The following is a 5,414-nucleotide window of genomic DNA, read 5'->3' on the forward strand; positions in this document are numbered from 1 at the left end:
GCCCATAGATTGGGGAATAACTAAATAAGATACAGTAAAGGAAGGATGAAGTAAGTAGAGTCAAGAAAATAACACACAACAACTAAAATAATGTGATGGAAAGAACAACAAAACACAAAGAAATCGATAGTGAATGTAGCAAAAGTATTAAAATCAAGTATGACTCAAAAGAAGAGATATGAAAGGACTATAGGGCAAAAAAATGTATTGATCAATTGTGCAGATTTTTTCCTGTTCTTTTTTTTTCTATTTCTTTCTTTCCTAAAAAATATGCTATATGGGACAATTCTCTGAGGGAGGAAATGGAGGGATACCAGGAAAAACTAATTTTTAAAAAAATCTGTAAAATTATTAAAGCACTTTGGGGAATGCTAAACAAGTACTTCCTATTGATCATGAAACTTGACTGTCTGAGCAACTCATGGCAACATCAAACCTGACAAAGTCCAGATCTCTTGTTCTGACATGACATTAATTTAATCTTTTGGCTACAAAACAAGTCGAGGATCCTTTGCCATCTCTAAGAGACACTGTTGAGAGATTTTTTTTTTCCCTCTATGACAGGGGTTCTCAACCTGCATTCCACAGAACATGAAGGAATCCATGGAGAGATATCAGAAGGTCCTCAAATTGAAATTCAATATTTTTATTTCAATTGTTTTAAAACATTCATCTGCGAATGGGGCTAAAGTATCTGCCAGACTTCTAAAGATATCCATGACATGACAGCTTAGGAAGCCTTGCTTCCAGTGTTCCAGTACTTGAACTCTTAAATTAATTACCTCTTTCTCTCAGGAACTTTTGAACTTTCTGAAAAGTCCACTTATAGGGACTCCAATTTCTGGACTCTGCTCAGAAAAGAAGATATAAAGGCATAAGTTACTGAGGAATTTAAGGCCCATGACCCCCCCCCCCACTTTCAGGTCACTTGAGCAAGTATAGGTACTCATCACCACATGTGTCTAATCTTATTTTCAATTACTACTACTACTATTGCTGCTTCTGCTTCTACTACTACCACTTCTCTTATTCCTCCTCTTTTTCCTCCTCATCCCACCTCACCACTACCATAACTACCACCACTACTGCTACTGTTAGTTACTACTACTATTACGATGACGACTACTATTACTACTACTACTACTAGGAGGACGACGACGACGACGACGACGACGACGACGACGACGACGACGACTACTACTACTCCTTTTTTCTAAGGGATTGTTCTCTGGAAGGGGTGGGGAAAGGGATACAGGGGAAATCTGGCTGAAGTAAAAGAACATAAATAAGTTTTATTTTTTAGAACATTCATCTTGTTCAAAAGAAAACTCCTGTTATCTCCTATTTTTATAAGAAAATAACATAACCCTTTATATTTAGATCTTATATACATTTTACACATTTTATATATCAAATAAATATATAGATGAGAATATAATTCTTAATGATAAATCTTGGAAATTTCAAAATGTATATAATGTGGTAGATAGAATACTTTACTTGGAATCTAGAAGAGCTGGTTCCAAATGCTAGGTGTGACACTTAGTAACAGATAAGTACTTAACAACCACCCCACCCGTCACTGGGCTGGCTGGGCGGTGCTCCAGGCTCCTCAACTCTGGCTCCATGGCGTGAGGGGTGGGGGGAGTGAAGCTCCTTCAGAGCTAGCTCCTGTTGAGACTGCTGTCACCACTTGCCGCCTCCTTCCCCCGCCCCCAGGCCGCGAGCAGCGTGCCAGGGCGGTCGTGGACTCTGGCTGGAAGCAAAGACGGCTCGTCGGCAGCCTCGACCTCCGGAAAACAAAGTGACGAACGAAGAACCTCTCCCCAAAAAGGTTCGACTCAGTGAAACAGACTTCAAAGTTATGGCAAGAGATGAATTAATCCTAAAATGTAAGCAGTTTGAAGCATATGTACAAGCTTTGGAGGTCAAGCACACAGACTTAAACTCTAATGATGTAACTGGCTTGAGAGAGTCTGAAGAAAAGCTTAAAGCAGCAACAGCAAGAGTCCGCGAGAAGAGAAAATACTCTTATGATGAGTCTGGCAACCAAGAAACAAGAGATACAAGAGTGTACTACTCAAATTCAGTACCTCAAACAAGTTCAGCAGCCTAATGTTGCCCAACTGAGATCAAGATGGTGGACCCAGCAGTCAACTTGTTTTTTTTCCTAAAAATGAAAGGTGAACTGGAACAGATAAAGATAAACTGGAACATGCCCAAAATGAACTGAGTGCCTGGAAATTTATGCCTGATAGGTAAACAAAACATACTTCCCAGTCAAGACTTCCTTGATGGTCCCACTATAAGAATGCTATAGTGGGACAACCAAGTACTCATTTCAGCACCAAGACTCAGACGTTTTGAGGCAAAAAAGCCACATACTTATGTTGTCTAGCTTGTAATGCTTAACATGAAACTTAACAGATGAACCTTGTGTTTCACCTTTTTCTCTCCCCCCCCACCTTGCTTCAGAGGCCTGACAGCATCAACTATTCCAAAGAAGTAGCCAACTTCGAAAAAATTCCCTTTCTAGAACATGTAGACACTTGACAAGTGTTTCTGTTTGAAGAAAATAGAGGGAGAAACAGAAGTTTTAAGTCTATGGCACACTCAGTCTACAGACAGTTTGGAGGAAAGAAAACCTAGAGATTTTTGAACCATGAATTGAAGATGTAAAATTCCAGTAAAATGTAAAAATGGATTATACTTTGCTGTTAACCTCGAGCCTAGTGACTTAGAGACACTAAAAGTCAGTTTTGCCAATAAAACTATGGACTTCCTGCTTATTCTTTGAACTTCTGGGTCAAAACTCAAATGAGTCAAACAGGCAAAAAGTTAATGGTGAAGTGCAGAATGCTTATTCAGTAGAATCAAGAGCTTGGAAGGCAACTGACTCAGGGACGTATTGCACAACTTGAAGCAGAGTTGGCTTTACAGAAGAAATATAGTGAAGAACTTAAGGGCAGTCAGGATGAACTCAATGACTTCGTTATTCAGCTTGATGAAGAAGTGGAGGATATTACTATTCTAGTTCTTCAGTAACGACTGAAAGAGAAAGGTCAGCAGCTGGCTCAGTACCAGTAGTAGTCTCAGGCCTCAGTCCCAGGTACCAGCAGGACTCCATCTTCTGAGCCTTTAGACCAGGGAGAGGTCATGGGTAAAAACTGCAGCTGTCTGGCAATTGGTCTAAGTAACGGCAGCTGCTCTCATCAGAGGACACCTGGGCCTGGATTTTTTAGGAAGGGTAACACAACAGAAGATGATTTTCCTACATCTCCAGGGAATGGTAGTAAAGTCTCCAGCAACTCTGAAGAGATGGCAGAGGAGGTAGTAGTTACATAAACCAACTCACTATGGGGTATGAAAGTGTAGACTCTCCCACAGGCAGTGAAAACTCTCTCACACACCACTCAAATGACGCAGACTCCAATCATGACCTTCAAGAGGAGAAAGAAGTTACTAGGAAAGGTAACTGAACTTCGGGTTTCCATTATGTTTGGAATGGTTTGGACTCAGGTATAAATGTACAGGACTCAGTTTTGTAACATTTTTCCAGCAACATTTTTATACAGTGTCATTTAATTTGGGAGAGGATACTGTCCAGAAACAATCCCAATATATTACAGATATAGAAACGAAGGCTTAGAAAAATTCATTCATTTGCCTGTCATCAGTATAACTCATTTAACAAATATTAGAAATAGGATTCTGACTCTGAACAAATCTTCTTTCTGTTGCTTTAGACAAATTATCTTTAAACTGTAAAAATAAGTTAAAATACAAAGAGGAAAAAGTAAATGCATAAAGATGGCATACTTCCAAGAATATAACATATATTTGGATGAACCCAATTGAGAGGTGGGCCTAGAACAGGAAATTTAGACTTAACTACATTAAGTTTGGTAAATTATTCAGTGATTCTGAGCCCCCTCCCCAGACAAAGATGAAAAATGACTACAAATCAAATAGTACCACAGTTTCAGATAAAAATAAAATGGCAGATGACCCAAGGGCAATGAAAACAGACATTTTGAATTGTCTCCAATGACATAAAATACACTATCAAAGACAGGAATGCCTGGAAACTTATGTGAGTTAATCATGTTACAGGGAACATTAACTATTGTAAAGTATGATAATTGGGATTAAAAAGATAACTGGGTTTTAATGCTACCTTTGATACCTTCTAGTAATGTGACCCTGAGTATATCATTCAAGTTCTCTAAATTTCAGTTTCTTGCCCTTTACATGTGAGGAAATTTTTGTTTTAAACTAAGATAATAATCGCCTTCCTTGTCTCAGAGGCATCTAGTGAGGAAAGCATTTCATTCACATTAAAATGATGTAAAATGTGAATTATAATCAGTTATTGAATTATAGGGATGAAAAGGAGTGATCAAAAGGGAGAGAGAGCTGACCTTGGGATCATGAAGATAGGAATTCAAGTCTAGTCAATGATATATATTAGCCATATGATCTAGGCTCATTTAGATCAGTGCCCTCTAAGTTCTTTTCATTATTTTTTAAATTAATTAATTAATTAATTTTTAGTTTTCAACATTCATTTCCACAAGATTTTGAGCTCCAAATTTTCTTCCCATCTTGTCCCTCCCCCCACCCCAAATGTCATGCATTCTGAATACCATTTCCCCTAATCTGCCCTCTCTTCTATCACCATCTCTTCTCTTATCCCCTTCCCCTTATATTTTCTTGCAGGGTGGGATAGATTTCTATGCCCCATTGACTGTATATCTTATTTCCCAGCTGAATGTAAAGATAATTTTTACCATTTGCTTTTAAAGCTTTGAGTTCCAAGTTCTCTCTCTTTCTCCCTCCCCACCCATTTCATTGAGATGGCAAGCAACTCCATACAGACTATACATTTGTAGTCATGCAAAACACTTCTGTAATAGTCATGTTGTGAAAAACTAACAATATTTTCCTTCATCCTATCCTGCCTCCCATTTATTCTATTCTCTCTTTTGACCCTGTCCCTCCTCAGAAGTGTTTGCTTCTGATTACCCCATCTCTCAATCTGCCCTCCTCTCTTTCATTCCCCTCTTGTATCCCCTTTCATATTTTCCTGTAGCATAAGATGGATTTCCATACCCAATTGAATTTGTATGTTATTCCCTCCTTAAGCTAAATCCAATGAGAATAAAATTCCCTCACTCCCTCTCGCCATCCCTCATTTCTCCTCCATTACAAAAGCTATTTCTCATCTGTTTTATGTGAGATAATTTAACCCATTCTACCTCTCCCTTTCTCTTTCTCCCAATATAATCCTCTCTCATCCCTTAATTTTATTCTTCAAATATCACTCCTTCATCTTCCACTAACCTTTTGTCATCTATCTATCTATCTATCTATCTATCTATCTATCTATCTATCTATCTATCTATCTATCTATC

At 38.4% G+C, this 5,414-nt stretch overlaps 1 pseudogene; it reads left to right on the forward strand.

The window, feature by feature from the left end:
- Positions 1–1,626: 1,626 nt before the first annotated feature.
- Positions 1,627–2,536, forward strand: LOC114024462 (annotated as a pseudogene).
- The last annotated feature ends 2,878 nt before the right edge of the window (positions 2,537–5,414 follow it).

The sequence above is a fragment of the Vombatus ursinus genome, unplaced genomic scaffold (genome assembly GCF_900497805.2).
Source record: "Vombatus ursinus unplaced genomic scaffold, bare-nosed wombat genome assembly UNPS02014821.1, whole genome shotgun sequence".
NCBI lineage: Eukaryota > Metazoa > Chordata > Mammalia > Diprotodontia > Vombatidae > Vombatus > Vombatus ursinus.